The 21,318-nt window shown below is 48.5% G+C and overlaps 1 protein-coding gene across 1 annotated transcript in view; it reads left to right on the forward strand.

The window, feature by feature from the left end:
- Positions 1 to 21,318, forward strand: part of LOC147689397 (vomeronasal type-2 receptor 26-like) — a 514,386-nt gene that overhangs the window by 277,490 nt on the left and 215,578 nt on the right. The window lies entirely within an intron of this gene.

The raw sequence follows: 21,318 nt of genomic DNA on the forward strand, positions 1-21,318 counted from the left end.
TTGCCCTAAGTTGGCAGGATATGCCAAGACTTGGGTCCCCTGCTCACTTTGCCACTGGATTCAAGATAGCCTGGCTGATGAGGGTTATGAACCCGAAACCGGTCCCAGGATGCTTGTTTCTGTTCCAGGAAATACATGGCTTGGCAGTTCGGGCTGAACTGTTCCCATGAGGCACAGGGTCAGACTGATTTGCATATGGCCATGCCTGAACTGGGGTGGTAGAGTGAGTTAAAGAATGATGATAGATTAAACCCATATCAGTTGACTGGGGGTGAGTGTTTGATTTGCTCAGACGCTCCGTCTATCATCCCCTTTGGTATCGCTTTGTTCACCCTAAGTTGGCAGGGTATGCCCAGACGTGGGACCCTTGCTCACTTTGGCACTGGATTCAAGATAGCCTGGCTGATGAGGGTTATGAACCTGAAACCGGTCCCAGGATGCTTGTTTCCGGTCTAGGGAAGACATGGCTTGGCAGTTCGGGCTGGACTGTTCCCATGAGGCACAGGGTCAGACTGATTTGCATATGGCCATGCCTGAACTGGGGTGGTAGAGTGAGCAAAAGAATGATGATAGATTAAACCCATATCAGTTGACTGGGGGTGAGTGTTTGATTTGCTCAGACGCTCCGTCTATCATCCCCTTTGGTATCGCTTTGTTCACCCTAAGTTGGCAGGGTATGCCCAGACGTGGGACCCTTGCTCACTTTGGCACTGGATTCAAGATAGCCTGGCTGATGAGGGTTATGAACCTGAAACCGGTCCCAGGATGCTTGTTTCCGGTCTAGGGAAGACATGGCTTGGCAGTTCGGGCTGAACTGTTCCCATGAGGCACAGGGTCAGACTGATTTGCATATGGCCATGCCTGAACTGGGGTGGTAGAGTGAGCTAAAGAATGATGATAGATTAAACCCATATCAGTTGACTGGGGGTGAGTGTTTGATTTGCTCAGACGCTCCATCTATCATCCCCTTTGGTATCGCTTTGTTCACCCTAAGTTGGCAGGGTATGCCCAGACGTGGGACCCTTGCTCACTTTGGCACTGGATTCAAGATAGCCTGGCTGATGAGGGTTATGAACCTGAAACCGGTCCCAGGATGCTTGTTTCCGGTCTAGGGAAGACATGGCTTGGCAGTTCAGGCTGGACTGTTCCCATGAGCACCGGGTCCGACTGATATGCACTTGGCCATGTCTAAACTGGGGTGGTGGAGTGAGCTAAAGAATGATGATGGATTAAACCCAGATCAGTTGAGAGGGGATGAGTGTTTGATTTGCTCAAATGCTCCATCTATTATCCCCTTTGGTATCGCTTTGTTCGCCCTAAGTTGGCGGGGTATGCCCAGACTTGGGTCCCTTGCTCACTTTGCCACTGGATTCAATATAGCCTAGCTGATGAGGGTTATGAACCCGAAACTGGCCCCAGGATGCTTGTTTCTGGTCCAGGGAAGACATGGATTGGCAGTTCGGGCTGAACTGTACCCATGAGGCACAGGGTCAGACTGATTTGCATATGGCCATGCCTGAACTGGGGTGGTAGAGTGAGCTAAAGAATGATGATGGATTAAACCCATTTCAGTTGACTGGGTTGAGTGTTTGATTTGCTCAAACGCTCCATCTATCATCCCCTTTGGTATTGCTTTGTTCGCCCTAAGTTGGCAGGGTATGTCCAGACGAGGGTCCCTTGCTCACTTTGCCACTGGATTCAAGATAGCCTAGCTGATGAGGGTTATGAATTTGAAACCGGTCCCAGGATGCTTTTTTTGGGTCCAGGGAAGACATGGCTTGGCAGTTCGGGCTGGACTGTTCCCATGAGGCACTGGGTCAGACTGATTTGCATATGGCCATGCCTGAACTGGGGTGGTAGAGTGAGCTAAAGAATGATGATGGATTAAACCCATATCAGTTGACTGGGGTGAGTGTTTGATTTGCTCAAACGCTCCATCTATCATCCCCTTTGGTATCGCTTTGTTCGCCCTAAGTTGGCAGGGTATGCCCAGATGTAGGTCCCTTGCTCACTTTGCCACTGGATTCAAGATAGCCTAGCTGATGAGGGTTATGAATTTGAAACTGGTCCCAGGATGCTTTTTCGGGTCCAGGGAAGACATGGCTTGGCAGTTCGGGCTGGACTGTTCCCATGAGGCACAGGGTCAGACTGATTTGTATATGGCCATGTCTAAACTGGGGTGGTGGAGTGAGCTAAAGAATGATGATGGATTAAACCCAGATCAGTTGACTGGGGGTGAGTGTTTGATTTGCATAAACGCTCCATCTATCATCCCCTTTGGTATTGCTTTCATTGCCCTAAGATGGCAGGATATGCCAAGACATGGGTCCCCTGCTCACTTTGCGTCTGGATTCAAGATAGCCTGGCTGATGAGGGTTATGAACCCGGAAACGGTACCAGGATGCTTGTTTCTGGTCCAGGAAAGAGATCGCTGGGAAGTTCGGGCTGAACTGTTTCCATGAGACACAGGGTCAGACTGATTTGCATATGGCCATGCCTAAATTGGGGCTGTAAAGTGAGCTAAAGAATGATGATGGATTAAACCCATATCAGTTGACGGGGGGTGAGTGTTTGATTTGCTCAAACGCTCCATCTATCATCCCCTTTGGTATCGCTTTGTTCAGCCTAAGTTGGCAGGTATGCCCAGACGTGGGACCCTTGCTCACTTTGCCACTGGATTCAAGATAGCCTGGCTGATGAGAGTTATGAACCCGAAACCGGTCCCAGGATCCTTGTTTCTGGTCCAGGGAAGACATGGCTTGGCAGTTTAGGCTGGACTGTTCCCATGAGGCACAGGGTCAGACTGATTTGCATATGGCAATGTCTGAAGTGAGGTGGTGGAGTGAGCAAAAGAATGATGATGGATTAAACCAGATCAGTTGACTGGGGGTCAGTGTTTGATTTGCTCAAACGCTCCGTATATCATCCCCTTTGGTATCGCTTTGTTTGCCCAATGTTGGCAGGGTATGCCCAGACGTGGGTCCCTTGCACACTTTGCCACTGGATTCAAGATAGCCTGGCTGATGAGGGTTATGAACCCGAAAAAGGTCCCAGGATGCTTGTTTCTGGTCCAGGGCAGACATAGCTTGGCAGTTCGGGCTGGACTGTTCCCATGCCTGAACTTGTTGGGGGAGTGAGCTAAAGAATGACGATGGATTAAACCCATATAAGATGACTGGGGGTGAGTGTTTGATTTGCTCAAACGCTCCGTCTCTCATCCCCTTTGGTATCGCTTTGATCGCCCTAAGTTGGCAGGGTATGCCCTGACGTGGGTCCCTTGCTCACTTTGCCACTGGATTCAAGATAGCCTGGCTGCTGAGGGTTATGAACCCGAAACCAGTCCCAGGATGCTTGTTTCTGGTCCAGGGAAGTCATGGCTTGGCAGTTCGGGCTGAAATGTTCCCATGAGGCACAGGGTCAGACTGATTTGCATATTGCCAATTCTGAACTGGAGTGGTGGAGTGAGATAAAGAATGATGATGGATTAAACCCAGATCAGTTGACTGGGGCTGAGTGTTTGATTTGCTCAAACGCTCCATCTATCATCCCCTTTGGTATCGCTTTGTTCGCCTTAAGTTGGCAGGGTATGCCCAGACGTGGGTCCCTTGCTACCTTTGCCACTGGATTCAAGATAGCCTGGCTGATGAGGGTTATGAACCCGAAATCGGTCCCAGGATGCTTGTTTCCGGTCCACGGAAGACATGGCTTGGCAGTTCGGACTGGATTGTTTCCATGAGCACAGGGTCAGACTGATTTGCATATGTCTATGTCTGAACTGGAGTGGTGGAGTGAGCTAAAGAATGATGATGGATTAAACCCAGATCAGTTGACTGGGGGTGAGTGTTTGATTTGCTCAAACGCTCTGTGAGAAGTTGGCCTGATATATGATGTTTCCAATTCTGGAACCACCTTGTATCAGTCCAAACAACCCTTATGATGATCGGTTGTAAGTCAACCTTATAGACCAGTTATCCTAGTGGTAACGTGGACAAAGCAGTCTTAGGCTAAACTCTGAAAGGCATGTGAAGCCAGCTTTATTACCATACACAACCCCCTTGAATACCAAATGAAAGGACACCACACAGAAATATATTGAAAAAATATATAGATTTATTAACTACAAATATCCCCTGGACTCTTTATGAGCACAGAAGCACAAGCGTTAAACACAAGACAGTTTAAAATACACAAAAGTTGCACAATATGGATGAGCCCTAGGGGCCACCTAAACCATATACTAAGAAAGTGGTATAAGAGATACCAATCTAAAAGGAAACAGGCCTAGGGCCTTGGGAATCGCTGGAGCTGTTCGGGACTAGCAGTGACTAAGTCGGGAAAGGCCCGCGGGACTCGGGTGCAGTGTTTAAAGTGCACGCACTCACCAATGCAAAGTCTATGGTGCGTAAAAAGTACAAAGTTAGTTAGTTCGGAACCTTCCGAGTGACCTAGAAAGCTGAAACTTGAGACACAGGCCCTAGAGTTGAGTACCAGTGTAGGAATACTGGCGGAGCTGAGTTACCTCACCCACAGGAAGCGGGTGCATAGGGTCGAAGTAGTGTTGGGTACGTCACGGTGGTCGATGGTGCTTGGAGCTGAAGATGCTGCAGGCGGCTCGAGGTGAAGAGTTCTGGTGGATCCACGGGTGGATCTGAAGTTGTGAAGACCTGAAAGCAGAGGGGACAATGTTCAAAGTCACTAGCCAGTGACTACCGTGGAACCAGATTGGAACCAGGCGATGTCGGGTGCAAACAGGCGTTGAGGTGTAGCTTCTCTCTGCAGCCACGTGGACAACGGGAGACAAGGACGTCCAGGAGTCGGTCACGAGCTGTCCCACGCAGGCTTCTCGCTGTTGGCGGTATTGGCAACTTGATCGGAGCAAACAGGCCTTGGCTAATGCAAGCCACGCAGGAGTCAAAAAAGGCTTATCACTCGGACCAGCAAGGTCAGAGCGTGTGCTCCTTTTTACAGGAGCTAGGGCAAGTCTGGAACAACCAGACCCGCAGTGTAGTTCTTGGGTTTCGTCGCCAAGATGGCCGCTGACCACGTGGCTAGTTGCCGGGATGGCGCATCGAGTGGCACAATGCAAAAGGGCCCCACGCAGATCGTGGAGATGCTGGGGGGCTGATCTTCTGTGCAAGGGCTGCTCGGTGGTGGGGGTTCTCAGTCCCCAAAGCACAACGTCGAGGATGCCTCGGATGCTGCGCAGTCAGCTGTTCGGGGGTCTTCCAAGATGTCCGGTCTCACGTCTCTCGGTGCCTCCACGGGTCCCTTATTTGCAGGGACTGTGGATCGGGCTGTGAGAAGCCTGGGAGTCTGGGTCTTGTCAGGCTTTGGGCTCGGGCTCCGGCGGGAGGCGGCGGCAAAGTAGACATCGATTCGCTGGTTGGTACCTGCTTTCACAGGGTGGCCACTCCTAGGCCACAAGGGAGATTCTCTTCAGTCTTCTGTGCAGCAGAATGTCGAAGTCCAGTCGTCTTCTTCGTGTAAAGTTGATTTCAGGATGATCTGCTGTGCAATGGCACTGCTCCCACTCTTATTCCCAATCTGAGGGGTGGATCACCTACTAGGTCCCTCCTCTGGGTGGAACCAGGAAGGGGGGCGGTTACACCCCCTTTCCTTTGTCCAGCTCCTCGCCAGGCCTGGGTCTGGAAAGTCCCAGGACCGGTTTGGACTGGCTTATGCACGGGGACACCTTGTGTGCCCCGGGCATGTCTCAATCTATTCAGCCCTGTCCTACCCAATACACAAAACCCTGTCTGGGGTGGTGCTCGCACCTCCCAAGGCAGGAAACCCTTTGTCCAAGCCTCCCTCGCTGGAAGGACTCCCAGCAGCAGGAGGTCAGTCTTGTGTCTGTGGTGGCAGCATCCATTTTGTGATGCTGAGGCTCTGGTTAACTTTAACCGGGGTTAAGGCTACACACATGTTGTGTCCCTCTAGAAGGGTGGAATGCTATCCCCGTCGACAGAACTGTCGAGGGGATAGTATTCCAATTCGTATGACACCTTACTCAACATGTTTTGATAAAGCCAAACCAAAGTTAGCAAATAACCGCGAGGATTATAATGCACTTAAGAGTATATGGTATGGCAATATCCCGGAACAGCTAAGGGAGTGGTTCCCGACAGCTGCAGACAGGCTCAGCTCATGCTAGAGCACCATCTCACATATTTCCAAGCACTCTGCCTCCAGGATTGAAGAGGCCTTCCATAGGAGTGGCTGATAGGAACATATGTGTCCAGTTTAGGGTTAGATATAGGGATACTATATCTAAGTAAGAGGTGATTACACCAACTTACCCCAGCTGAGTGATCAGCCAGTTGTGTCAAATATGGAGGCCAGGCCAGGGGTGGCACAATACATGCTGCAGCCCCTGGTAGGCCTTGGAAACACCTATGCCCTGGGTACCTAGGGTACACTGTTACAGGGGCCAATAAGGTTAACTAGTTCCAATTCGTAATGCACCTGGGGGGCATTGGCTGTAATTTAGAGAGAGAACAACAGGCTGTGGGTCTGATTAGCAGCCCACTCCCACATTAAGTCATAAACCAGTGAAGCAAAAAGCAAAAATTTGGGGTGACCATAGGAAAGCAGACCCTACTCTCCTACACAACCCCCCCCCCAAACGCAGGGACATTAGACTAACCTTGACCAGTTGTGTCTTCATGTTCTAAGTGGAAGTACCTGGAGAGACCATCTGAGTTGCCATGGTCAGTCCCTGGGCGGTGTTCCACTGTAAAGTCCATCCCCTGTAGGGAAATTTATTTATTTATTTATTAAGCAACTTGTAGTGCGCAGACTAAACCCGAAGGTATCAAGGCGCCTATCCAAATCAAATCAAAAAACAGAAAATATACAGAAAATGGAATGCACTAATGCAGAATGCCACTAGGGGTAAGCAAGCGTGAAAAGATGGGTCTTGAGCGCAGATCTAAACGTTTGCAGAGAGGGGCTAGATTTTACTTCTAGAGGGAGGGCATTCCACCACTTGGGTGCCAAAAAGGAAAAGGCCCTACCTCCCCATCTTACTTTTCTGACACGAGGTACAGAGAGGAGGAGTTTGTGACCGGAGCGAAGATTTCTACTAGGGTTGTGCCGAGAGAGAATGGAACCCAAACTTGTGGGGTTGGGTTTAGCCAGAGCTTTGTACACCAGGCACAGGGATTTGAAACGGATCCGGTATTCAACGGGAAATGGACCACCTGAGTAGTTTGGGGTTTTCACCCTTCATCTGATTAAGCCATAAGAGGGGCTTATGGTCGGTCTGAATCTTGAAGTGAGTGCCAAATAAGTATGGTCTCAACTTCTTCAGGGCCCACACCACAGCAAAGGCCTCCCTCTCAATAGCTGACCAACGTTTCTCTCTGAGGGTCAGCCTTCTGCTAATAAAAGCAATGGGCTGGTCCTGGCCATCTACATTAAGCTGTGAAAGCACTGCTCCCACTCCCAACTCAGAAGCATCTGTTTGGACAATGAACTCTCTTGAGTAGTCAGGACTCTTCAGGATAGGTGCAGATCACATGGCCTTCTTCAGGTCGTCAAATGCCTTTTGACAGATTTCTGTCCACTGAACCTTTTTGGGCATCTTCTTAGATGTCAGATCATTAAGAGGGGTCACTATGGACCCATAGTTCTTAACAAACTTCCTGTAGTACCCAGTCAGGCCCAAGAAAGCTCTGACCTGAGTCCGGGTGGTTGGAGGGGACCAGTCCTTTATGGTCTGGATCTTACTCTCTAGTGGTTGAACTTGGCCTCCACCTACAAGGTGGCCCAGGTATACAACCTTACTCTGCCCTATCTGGCACTTTGTTGCCTTGATAGTGAGGCCTGCCTTCTGCAGAGCCTCAAGCACTTCCTTCAGGTGGACCAGGTGATCCTCCCAGGTGGAGCTAAAGCCAGCAATATCATCCAGATATGCTGCGCAAAAGTCATCCAACCCAGTAAGGACTTGATTCACCAACCTTTGGAAGGTGGCAGGTGCATTTTTCAAGCCAAAGGGCATCACCACAAATTGACAATGCCCACTAGGGGTAGAAAATGCTGTCTTGGCTTTAGACTCCTCAGCTGACCTGATTTGCCAGTAGCCAGCTGCCAAGTCAAATGTGCTCAAATATTTGGCAGAAGCCAACTTGTCAATGAGCTTATCTGCCCTTGGAATAGGGTGTGCATCTGTCCTGGTGACAGCATTGAGTCCTCTGTAATCCACACAGAACCTCATCTCTCTCTTGCCATCTTTGGTGTGAGGTTTGGGGACCAGAACCACTGGGCTAGCCCAGGGGCTCTCTGAAGGCTCAATGACACCTAATTCCAGCATCTTTTGCACCTCAGTCTTTATACAGTCCCTGACATGATCAAGTTGCCTGTAAATCTTGCTCTTTACAGGAAAAATGTCACCAGTGTCCACCACATGGGTACACCAGGTAGTCTGACTGGGTGTCAAGGAGAACATATGCCTGTATGCCTGCAGAACTTGTCTACAGTCATTTTGCTGATGTTCTGTGAGGCTGCCATCTAAGGCCACACCATCAACTGAGCCATCCTCAGGGTTCTGAGTGAGCAGGTCTGGCAGAGGGTCACTCTCTTCCTCCTGTCCCTCATCTGTAGCCATGAGCAAGCCCATGTCTTCCCTGTTGACATATGCCTTTAGTCTGTTGACATGGAGTACCCTGTGGGGGGTCCTGGGAGTTCCTAGGTCTACCAAGTAGGTAACCTCTCCCTTCTTCTCCAGAATTGTATGGGGTCCAGACCATTTGTCTTGGAGTGCTGCTGGGGCCACTGGCTCCAACACCCATACCTTCTGTCTAGGCTGAAACTCAACCAAGACAGCCTTTTGGTCATGCCAAGCTTTTTGTAATTCTTGGCTAGCCTCAAGGTTTTTGGATGCCTTTTCCATGTACTCAGCCATCCTGGAGCGGAGACCAAGTACATAGTCCACTATGTCTTGCTTAGGCTTTTTGAGAGGTAACTCCCATCCTTCCTTCACCAGACACAGGGGTCCTCTTACAGGGTGCCCAAACAACAATTCAAAGGGGCTGAAGCCAACCCCCTTTTGAGGGACCTCTCTGTAAGCAAACAAAAGGCAGGGTAGAAGGATGTCCCATCTCCGCCTGAGCTTTTCTGGTAATCCTTTGATCATACCCTTTAGGGTCTTGTTAAACCTTTCAACAAGCCCATTACATTGTGGATGATAAGGAGTGGTGAACTTGTAGTTGAAACCACATTCCTTCCACATAGCTGTCAAATATCCTGACATGAAGTTGGCATCTCTGTCAGATATTACCTCCTTAGGAAACCCCACTCTGGAGAAAACTCCAAGTAAGGCCCTGGCCACAACAGGAGCTGTTGTGGTCCTAAGTGGAATTGCCTCTGGGTACCTGGTGGCATGGTCCACCACCACCAGTATGAATCTGTGCCCAGATGCTGTAGGGGGATCCATTGGACCTACAATATCAATCCCCACTCTTTCAAAGGGAACCCCCACCACAGGTAGTGGTATCAGGGGGGCCTTTGTGGTGCCACCTGCTTTACCACTGGCTTGGCAGGTTTCACAGGAGCGACAAAACTCCTTGGTGTCTTCAGACATGTGAGGCCAGTGAAAGTGAGGGGAGGGACAAGCCTGTCCCAGGTCTTATTCTGGCCTAAGTGTCCTGCTAAAGGAATATCATGGGCCAAGGTGAGAAGGAAACCCCTAAATTGCAGAGGTATAACCAACCTCCTGGTTGCACCAGGCTTGGGGTCTCTACCCTCTGTGTAAAGGAGTCCTTCATCCCAATTAACTTTATGGGCACCTTGAGCATTCCCAGCAGCCTCAGCAGCAGCCTGCTGTCTGAGGGGTTCAAGAGAAGGACAGGTTAACTGAGCCTGCCCCAAGTCTGCCCTAGAAGGTCCCCCTGTCCCCAGAAACTCAACCTGATCAGGTTCAAGTTCTTCAGAGACAGTTCCTTCAGGGGTCTCAAGACCAGCTTCCTGTGAAGCTTGATCCTCACTTGCAGGCAGTTGGGAAGGCACAACCTTAACCCTCCTGTTCTTCTTCTTGGAAGGTGCTTGGTCCATTGTTCCAGTATCCAAGACCTGAGGTTCAGAGAGGCACTTTTTGGCCTGTGACCTAGTCACAGCAAGGACATGTGATGATATCCCTAACATCTCTGCATGAGTCCTGTACTCAACTTCTGACCATAGAGAGTTCTCCAGGTCATTGCCCAACAAACATTCAACTGGGAGATCAGCACTAACCACAACTCTTTTTAGGCCAGTTACCCCTCCCCAGGAAAAGTTAACAAGTGCCACACTATGTGTAGTAGTGACATTGCTGGCATTGGTCACCAGGTAATTATCACCTGGCATGTACTGTCCAGGGTCCACAAAGTTAGGTGTCACCATTGTGACACTGGCACATGTGTCCCTATAAGCTTGAGCCACTTTGTTATTAATCAAAGGTGTCTGTCTGTATTTGCCCAGGTTACTGGGACTTATGGCAGGGGTCAAATCCATGTCCCCTTCACAAATCAGAACAGCCTGTGTAAGGGTTCTGACTAGGTCAGAATCTCCTTCAGTTCCCAAAGTGATACCCACTACCCCCTTGGTTTGTGGACCAGCACTGCTAACTGTACTAGTGGGTGCAGGTGCCTTAGGGGCTGCAGTGCTGGGGGCTCCACCCTTTTTACACTCACTTGTCCAGTGAGAGGTGTTTTTACAAGTTTTACACCAGGGTTTCTTCTGACCTTCTTTCTTCTTTTTCTTGGAAGTTTGGGACCCACCCTCTGTATCAGTTTGGGGCCCTGTTGAAGACTTCTGGTCTTTAGTTTTCTGCACCCCACCCTTCTGGTCTGCTTTCTTCTGGTCACCACCCTGGTTCTGGTTCTGGTTCTTTTGCTTAACTCTGGTTCTAACCCATTTATCTGCCCTCTTTCCCAATTCTTGGGGAGAGGTCAAATCTGAGTCAACCAAATGTTGATGCAACTGCTGGTTCTGACAATTATTTAAAATGTGTTCTCTCATCAGCAAATTATACAATCCTTCATAGTCTGTAACCTTGCTTCCCAGCAACCATCCCTCCAGAGCCTTAGTGGCACACTCAACAAATTAAGACCAGTCCTGAGTCTGTGTCTTCTGGGTATCTCTGAACATTAACCTGTACTGTTCAGTGGTTAAGCCTAACTCATCAATCAGAGCACTCTTCAGGACCAGGTAGTTTCTAGAATCCCCATCACTAACTGTGAGGAGTCTATCTGGGCCTCTACCTTCAAAGGAGAGCCACAAGATTGCTGCCCACTGCTCCTGAGGGATCTGCTGTACTCTGCAGGCTCTCTCCATTGCAGTCATCCATTTGTGGATATCATCCCCAGCTTTGTATGGGGGGCACAATCTTACTCAGGTTTCTGTTATCAAAAGACCTGCCTTTATCCTTGTGGATATTGCTGCCACCAGTGGGTTCTATTACCCCACTCTCTCTAGGCTGTCTTGCTCTAGCAAGTTTCTCTTGGGCTAGGGCAACCTCTAACTCTTGTCTCTGGATCCTCAATTCAGCCTCTCTCATTTTGGCCTCATGTTCCATTCTCTGAGGGCTAGTCATCTCCCTTCTGGAGTGACCATGAGAACCTCTAGAAGCATGGGAGTTGTCAGAGCCACCTGAGTGAGTCCTTCTCCTCCTAGGCTTCTGGTTAAGTCCACCTGGGGGTCTGAATGGGTTGTTCCCAGATTCAGTCCCAAATAGGCTTAAGTTAGCCTGGTTCAGTCTACTGACCAGCACCTGACTATCTCTGTCATCATCAGACTCACTGCTCCCCCCTTCTGTCTCTTCTTCCTCTTCCTCCTCCTCATCTACCTGAGGAGCTCCAGTGATGGGGGCTTCCTCATCTATCAGGACTATAGGGACAGGGGCTTCTGCAGTGTCATCCTCTGAAGGAGAGCCTCCTTCAGCATTCCCTGTGGGGTCTGCCTTAGAGGTCTTTAGAGTCTCAGACTGGTCTAAGATCTCTCCAAGGTGGTCTGTAGTAGGGGAAGGCCCTGTCTTCAGACCCCTTAAGACACAAAGCTGTCTTAATTCCTTAAAGGAAAAAATAGCAAATTTGGATGGTGCCCTTGGAGGGCCACTCTCAACAGAGACATTCCCAGTGGAACCCTCTGCTCCAGACATTGCTCTAGTGTGGGTGGATATGTTGCAATCTACCTACACTGGTGTTTACCTACTAAACCTATCTAGTAGTTGTAGTCAGGGTGTGCTACTCTCTTTCCTCTACAACAACTAAGTTCAGTAGAACTAAAGTATACTAGTCTTGTTTTATATGTACCTAGCAGGTACCTGTATGATCTTTCAAATGATAATCTCAAAGATTGTAATGGTAAAACAACAGCAAGCTCAGATCCCAATCCGCTGCTCACCAATGTGAGAAGTTGGCCTGGTATATAATGCTCACTAATTCTAGTGATCACTTTGTACCATGCAAAGCAACCCTTATGATGATTGGTTGTAAGTCAACCTTATAGACCAGTTATCTTAGTGGTAACGTGGACAAAGCAGTCTTAGGCTCAACTCTGAAAGGCATATGAAGCCAGCTGTATTACCATACACAACCCCCTTGAATACCAAATGAAAGGACACCACACAGATATATATTGAAAATATATATTGATTTATTAACTAAAAGTATCCCCTGGACTCTTTATGAGCACAGAAGCACAAGCGTTAAACACAAGACAGTTTAAAATACACAAAAGTTGCACAATATGGATGAGCCCTAGGGGCCACCTAAACCATATACTAAGAAAGTGGTATGAGAGATACCAATCTAAAAGGAAACAGGCCTAGGGCCTTGGGAATTGCTGGAGCTGTTCGGGACTAGCAGTGACTAAGTCGGGAAAGACCCGCGGGACTCGGGTGCAGTGTTTAAAGTGCACACACTCACCAATGCAAAGTCTATGGTGCGTAAAAAGTACAAAGTTAGTTATTTCGGAACCTTCCGAGTGACCTAGAAAGCTGAAACTTGAGACACAGGCCCTAGAGATGTGTACCAGTGTAGGAACACCGGCGGAGCTGAGTTACCTCACCCACAGGAAGCGGGTGCATAGGGTCAAAGTAGTGTCGGGTTTCGTCACGCTGGTCGATGGTGCTTGGAGCTGAAGATGCTGCAGGCGGGTCGATGTGAAGAGTTCCGGTGGATCCAAGGGTGGATCTGAAGTTGTGCAGACCTGAAAGCAGAGGGGACAATGTTCAAAGTCACTAGCCAGTGACTACCGTGGAACCAGATTGGAACCAGGCGATGTCGGGTGCAAACAGGTGTTGAGGTGTAGCTTCTCTCTGCAGCCACATGAACACCGGGGGTTGGGGACGTCCAGGAGTTGGTCACAAGCTGTCCCACGTAGGCTTCTCACTGTTGGCGGTGTCGGCAACTTGATCGGAGCAAACAGGCCTTGGCTAATGCAAGCCACGCAGAAGTTGAAAAAGGCTTATCACTCGGAGCAGCAAGGTCAGAGCGGGTGCTCCTTTTTTGCAGGAGCTAGGGCAAGTCTGGAGCAACCAGACCCGCAGTGTAGTTCTTCGGTTTCATTGCCAAGATGGCCGCTGACCACGTGGCTAATGGCCAGGATGGCGCGTCGAGTGGCACAAGGCAAAAGGGCCCCACGCAGATCGTTGAGATGCTGGGTGGCTGATCGTCGGTGCAAGGGCTGCTCGGTGGTGGGGGTTCTTAGTCCCCAAAGCACAACGTCGAGGATGCCTCTGGTGCTGCGCAGTCAGCTCATCGGGTGTCTTCCAAGAAGTCCGGTCCCACGTCTCTCTGTGCCTCCACGGGTCCCTTCTTTGCAGGGACTGTGGATCGGGCTGTGAGAAGTCTGGGAGTCCGAGTCTTGTCAGGCTCTGGGCTTGGGCTCCGGCAGGAGGCAGCAGCAAAGCAGACATCGATTCGCTGGTTGGTACCTGTGTTCACAGGGTGGCCACTCCTAGGCCACAAAGGAGATTCTCTTCAGTCTTCTGTGCAGCAGAATGTCGAAGTCCAGTCTTCTTCTTTGTTTAAAGTTGATTTCAGGATGATCTGCCGTGCAATGGCACTGCTCCCACTCTTATTCCCAATTTGAGGGGTGGATCACCTACTAGGTCCCTCCTCTGGGTGGGACCAGGAAGGGGGGTGGTTACACCCCCTTTCCTATGTCCAGCTCCTCGCCAGGCCTGGGTCTGGAAAGTCCCAGGACCGGTTTGGACTGGCTTATGCACGGGGACACCTTGTGTGCCCCGGGCATGTCTCAATCTATTCAGCCCTGTCCTACCCAATACACAAAACCCTGTCTGGGGTGGTGCTCGCACCTCCCAAGACAGGAAACCCTTTGTCCAAGCCTCCCTCGCTGGAAGGACTCCCAGCAGCAGGAGGTCAGACTTGTGTCTGTGGTGGCAGCATCCATTTTGTGATGCTGAGGCTCTGGTTAACTTTAATCGGGGTTAAGGCTACACACATGTCGTGTCCCTCTAGAAGGGTTGAATGCTATCCCCGTCGACAGAACTGTCGAGGGGATAGTATTCCAATTCGTATGACACCTTACTCGACATGTTTTGATAAAGCCAAAACAAAGACAGCATATAACCGTGAGGATTATAATGGATTTAAGAGTATATGGTATGGCAATATCCCGGAACAGCTTAGGGAGTGGTTCCCGACAGCTGCAGACAGGCTCAGCTCATGCTAGAGCACCATCTCACATATTTCCAAGCACTCTGCCTCCAGGATTGATGAGGCCTTCCATAGGAGTGGCTGATAGGAAGATATGTGTCCAGTTTAAGGTCAGATATAGGGATACTATACCTAAGTAAGAGGTGATTACACCAACTTACCCCAGCTGAGTGATCAGCCAGTTGTGTCAAATATGGAGGCCAGGCCAGGGGTGGCACAATACATGCTGCAGCCCCTGGTAGGCCTTGGATACACCTATGCCCTGGGTACCTATGGTACACTGTTACAGGGGCCTATAAGGTGAACCAGTATCCAATTCGTAATGCACCTAGAGTGCATTGGCAGTAATTTAGAGAGAGAACAGCAGGCTGTGCGTCTGATTAGCAGGCCCACAGCCACATTAAGTCATAAACCAGTGAAGCAAAAAGCAAAAATTTGGGGTGACCATAGGATAGCAGACCCTACTCTCCTACACAGTATTCGAAGTCCTTTCTAGACAAATTAGCTGTAGATGGCTACGAGTTCTGGAAAGGAACAATTGACCTTAAATCGGTTTGGGGTACCAAAGATTGGCAGGTACAAGGCACTTAGGCTTTGCACCGTGCATGTCTCATTCCGAATCACATGTTGTTTCTAAATTCTACTATTTCCCATAAAACATGCTTTGGATTGGCTACTTCTAAAACATTAAATACACCAATTATCCCCGAATTGGAAGAATATTCAGGTTGGGGTAATTTTACTGAATTGTCTATTCATGATGAGTTACAAACTCTTTTACACAATTCATTCTTTAATGTATCCAGTTTGGATCCGAAGGGTTGGCTGATGTGGCAAAGAAGTGCTGATTCTTGCCAACGTCGTTTTCTGGGTTTGGCTGAAGGGTTCACACAAGTCAGACCTGATCCCCGTTTTGAAACTGATTATACTGTCACCACTTACTCTGTGGGGAAACTGTGTCAGAATTGGTTACAACATTCCACTTTAGCTGCAGTTAAACTACATCTGTCTCAGTTGACTGATAATGTGGATTTAAATGATTTTATAAAAGGCCCGGCTAAGGGTAGGTCTAAACGGTGGATTTATGCAGTTTACAATGAAATTTGGAAATTTTTGGAAATTGAGGCTGCTAAGCGCCTAAGGGCGATTGACCAAGCAAATTTGGAAAAAGTGCTTGCAGTTGTCGATAACAGTATTAACATGCTTTCTTCCCGAATTTACACGTTGAACAATATTGTCTCTTCTGTAGTTGACATTGTGAATGATGAGGTGTCTGTATTGTACCATGGACAGAATCAATTGCGTTCTGTGATGCAGTTTGCATGGACACTACAGACTCTTAAAGCGGGTCGCGTGCCCTGGAGTTACATGAACGTGTCATCCCTATTTGCCCCATTTAATTTGACTGACAAGCAGCGCATGCTTTCCATGCGAGATGCATCATTTTCTATGTTACACATTGAAAAGTTAGAATCTTTGCCCTTTTCTGTAGCTGAGGCAGCTGCTGCTACATGGCTTATCCATGGTGTTATTACGTTACCGTTTGCTTTGTACAAATTTACTAATTGTATGCGGTATATTGCAATAGGGCGATATGAACCACTAGGCAGTGCTTTCCTCCATGAGGCATGGTCTTTACCATACACGTACAGATGCCTGAAGGATGGAAAGGAAGTGAATCTGAATGGTGAAGAATGCACACAGTCGCCTGACCGTTCACTGATTATGCAGACACATCCAGTTGCATGGTTCTTGTAATCAGGACCGGCCTAATTTAGCCTGTGTTTTAAAAGGCACACCAGTTCCTGCAATAGTTCCCACATTAACTTTATTGACAAACGGTAGTTATTTACTTTTGAATAACGAGGAGTGTTGTGGGTTAATGGTCGGTGTCGCCTATGTGGTTACTGTATCAGAACGTGTGGTGTGTTGCAAGAACGTGTTATATCCACCGACGCATGGGAATTCAGATGTTTACATCTGGCCGCGCATCCCAACCTTGAAAGCGGAGTTCAATGGTATGAGCAGAATAAGGGCTCTTTTGTCTCAAAAGGAAGTGGCCCTGAGCTCGGCCCGTGAAACTTATGTCCTTCACATAGCTAACACACGCACAGAGGTGCAGGCACTTTTAAATACTGACTTGGCGTTTCATTTCTGCGAATTAGTTCATCAAATCTTTAATGCCTCCTCCACGTCTGGCTTAGCTCATTTTTTTAAATTGGTTAGCAGTGGTCTCGTGACTACATTTAAAAAGATTTTTGGTGTCATCCCCGCTTTCTTCCATTCCATATTTTCGAGTTTGTTTGGCGGATTCCCTGTTTTGCTGGCTTCAGCTGCAGGCGTTTTGATATTATTCTGCTTCCTAAAACATGGATGCCCATCCTGCGCAAGAAGCCGCCCGGCCCCTTCTGACACTGTTTCGCAACCGGATGCTTGATTACTATGGCACCCTGCCGCTTGCGACCTTAAGCACGGCTTTTGGATTATCGTTTCGATTTTCCTATTTCACATGTGTCCAGCCTGTGTTTCATTGCCTGAGCTGCGATTTTGACTGGGCCATTGATTTGTGTCTCTGCTTGCCGTTATCTCCTGAAGTCGATTTTTATCACCTGATGGGCCCCGTAGTTGAGTTTGAGTTTAAAAGTTCTTCTTAAGCGCACGTATGCCAGCGGCTTCTTGGCGCTGTGGCTAACGGGGACTGAGGGTGGAGGTAGGGAGGTAAAAACGGGCAATTAGTCAAAGGATTTTGTAAAAAGATGGGTTTTGAGGCTTTTACGGAATTGTGAATAGAGGGGGATGGAGCGAAGTTCAAGGGGAAGGGAATTCCAGAGGGTAGGGGCGAGGACAGCAAATTTAGATCCACCCCACTTCTTTCTCCGGAAGCGTGGGATGGTAAGGAGGGACTGGGTGGAAGATCGTAGAGCCCTAGTGGGGACATAGGGGGCGATCTCAGAAGAGATGAAAGCTGGCGCCGAACTAGAACGGGCCAGGAAAGTAATGCATGCGAGCTTGAATTGAATTCTAGCTCGCACGGGGAGCCTGTGCAGTGATTTCAAAAGAGGGGTAGAGCGGTGGAATTTGGGGAGATTGAAGGCCAGGCGGGCCGCCTGGTTCTGTATTTGTTGAAGGCGACGCAGGCTGTATGCGGGAATGCCGGCATACAGGGCATTCCCGTAGTCCAGGCGGGACACTACCATGGCCAAAATGATAAGTTTAAGTGCGGAGAAAGTGAAAAATCGGGACACCCTGCGAATAGTACGCAGTGAGAGAAAGGAAGAAGATACCACAGAGCTGACCTGGGAGTGAAGGGTGAGTTGAGAGTTAAGTTTAATGCCTAAAGTTTTGACTGAGGGAGAGGGAACAGGAGAAGGACCAAGAGAAGGGGGCCAGAAAAGAGGGGACCAGGGGCTGGATGAACCACCCGTCAACACCAGTTCTGTTTTATCGGGGTTGAGTTTAAGGTGGTTGTGGTTCATCCAGTCCCTGATATGAAGCATAACAGTTTGAAAGTTTAGTGTAGCAGAAGGAGAGGAAAGATTGAAGACCAGCTGGAGGTCATCCGCATAATTAAATACGGTGACCTCCATCTGTTGAAGAGAGAAAATAAGAGGGGCAATATACAAATTAAATAGGAGGGGAGAAAGAGAGGAACCCTGGGGAACCCCACACTGAACTCTTCGGGTGTCCGCTGTATAGTCACCCAGGCGGACAGCCTGGGTGCGGTCACTCAAGAAGGAGGACAGCCAGACCAGGGCACTCCCCCCGATCCCTGCCACCGCGATACGGGAAAGTAAGGTATTGTGGTCCACCGTATCGAAAGCGGCCGAGAGGTCGAGGAGCACAAGCGCCTGGTGCTGATTGGTGTCCATACCCTCCCTGAGGGTGTCAAGGACCGACATAACAACAGACTCCGTGGAGTGTGCGGGCGAAAACCGGCTTGACGGGGGGCAAGGACACCGTGTTTCTCCACAAAGGAACTCAGAGCGCAGGTGACATGGCGCTCGAGCACCTTAGCCAGGAAAGGTAGGAGGGAAATGGGGCGGAAATTGGCCGGGACAGAAGGATCTGCCCCCGGTTTCTTCAAAATGGGCACAATGACCGCGGATTTCATGGAGTTGGGAACTATACCTTGAGAGAGGGAACTATTAAGGAGGTGGAGGGGAGGGTCTGGGCAAGAGACAAAGACGTGGCGGAGGATGTGGGCAGGACAGGGATCGAGCGGAGAGCCGGATTTGATCAGTGGCACTACAGAGGTCAGACTTTCCCGAGTGATAGGGGGAAAGGAAATTAGTGCACCTTTTGGGGGAGGACACTTAGGATCAACAAAAGATGGGGAGGGAGGGGGGATGTTGGCCTTAATGGTGGTAATTTTATGGATAAAATAATCATTGAGAGAGAGACAGAGGTTTTCGGATGGGGCTGGTTTGAGAGTGGTTCTGTCCGAGAACGCCAGGTTGTGGACGATGGAAAAAATCTCTTTGGACTGGTTCTCTGCTGCTAGAATTTTCGAAGAGAAGTAGGATGTTTTGGCCTCCAGGATGGCTTTTTTATACTGGCTCAAGATGTTGGTGTATTCCAGTTTCAAAGTGGGGCAATAGTTTTTTCTCCAGGCCCGCTCTGCGCGACGGACAGTTAATTTGGTGGTTTTGAGCTCATAGTTAAACCATCGATTGGCGTCTTTGTCGCGTTTGGAGGTGATACGTTTGAGCGGGCAACAGAGTCGCAGCTGTGAGTGAGCCATTGATTTATGGAGTCGACCTGGGAAGCAGTGGTGAGACCCTGGAGAGCGGGAAGAGAATTAGTAAGAAGGGAGGAGAAATTTTCAAGATTGACACGACCCCATGATCGGACCCAGGTGTTTTTGGGTCGGAGGGTCTTAGCTGGGGGAAGAATGGGAAGGAGAAAAGAGATCAAGTGATGATCAGACCAAGGGCAAGGGGAGATAGAGAGTGATTCCACAGGGCAGTTCAGGGACCAGATCTGGTCGAGCCGATGACCTTTAGTGTGGGTAGGGGAGTGGATATAGGGTGTAAAATTGAGAGAATGAAGGGTTTCGGAGAATTCCTTTGATGAAGGGCATTCGGCAGGATCGGAGGGCCAGAAATTAAAGTCGCCAAGGAGTAAGATAGAAGTATTGTTGACAGTAATAGTTGCTCACGAGTTGGTTTGTTCTGGCGAAAGGATTATGGCCTTGGCAGCGATGCATGGACTAATGGGTCAGTGGGACATCCCTGCAGCGGCGCATGAGTTTCTGGCACATAGCGTTCTTGAGAACCCACCGAGTTGTCCTCTGATGTTGCTAGAGGGTCCGGTGCTGGAGGAGCACGTATGTTCTTTCCCATTGCTTAATTGGATGGCTGAACTGTTTTCGGATGATGACAGTGATTTCATGTTGAAAGCTGTGGCTACCTATTTTGCATATTCTATCCACCCATGAGTGGCTTTGGAGACTTTCACTATACTGGCACGTGACTTTTTAGTAATTCTGAATGGTGCCTTTTCTCTTACGGACATTCGACTTTATATGTTCTAGGCCTATGATTTTATATTTGGCCTCAAGTTCAAGACTTTTATTACATTTTGTTTGGCCACTATAGGCATTCATATATATTTTTGTATTGTTATTTTTTATATACATCTACATACATTTAGCTTGGCTCAATATTGTTGAACTCTGCTTTCATGTTATGCCTTTATTATATTATTGGCTTGTTTTTTTTGACCGTCCTCGGATCATTGGGGGGGGTATCATATAGTTACAGCTTTTCTATATATTGTGTTAAGTTAGCATGAGTTTATTAAATGTTTAAACAACATATTTTCCTTCGGCTTCAGTTTGCACACGACACATCATTGTTATTGTAGCTTTCAACCTAGACGAAAGATGTGATTTATTTGAGAATAATATGTTATTGGTCTGATATCAGTTGTGCTTGGTACACTTGGTACACTGTCTGCACACTGAGAGCTGAACCCTCTAAGAATAACCTAACACAAGGTTGCTGAGAGGCCTGATCCTCGCACCAAATTAGACATAACACAAATAAAGTTGCTGCCAACATTGGGCTCTACGCGGGTTTAAGATAGAGTTACTGAGAATGCAAAAACACACTTGATGGTGCTTCGCATGCAGAGAGCTGGTAGCTGATGATGTGATCTTCTTCTACTGACATTTAGAGGTATGGGCCCGCCCTGCTAAAACCCAAATGAGACCTTCTTAGATATAATATAATATGCTAAATAGGGTGCGCCAAATATAGGTGATACAGATTTCTATTGATTTTTGCATTATATTATGCTATCACCGTTCGCTTACTATGGATTAGTGACTATGCTGATAACTCTGATTTTTATAATATGTATTCTGGTATTATATAAGATACTGCGTTTAAGAACCTTGCATTGAAAAATAAATATTTCAAACTTGCACGTGTCTTCTTTTACTCCCCATTCTGGTTTGAAATGATTATAGAGCGAAAGAGTGTTCATGTGTTCTACGATACCTGAGGTAACCCAAGTTCATGTTCTGGTTTGTCTAAGTCATTGGGAGTTTGTTATGACCAATGAGACACTGTAGCTAGTTCGGTAAGGGGCTTTTGGATACTAAGGTGGGTTTTGGGTCACCCTAATTCACCGAGGTTCTAGATCTCTGTGCACAGTT

The sequence above is a fragment of the Lissotriton vulgaris genome, chromosome 10 (assembly GCF_964263255.1).
Source record: "Lissotriton vulgaris chromosome 10, aLisVul1.2, whole genome shotgun sequence".
Lineage (NCBI taxonomy): Eukaryota > Metazoa > Chordata > Amphibia > Caudata > Salamandridae > Lissotriton > Lissotriton vulgaris.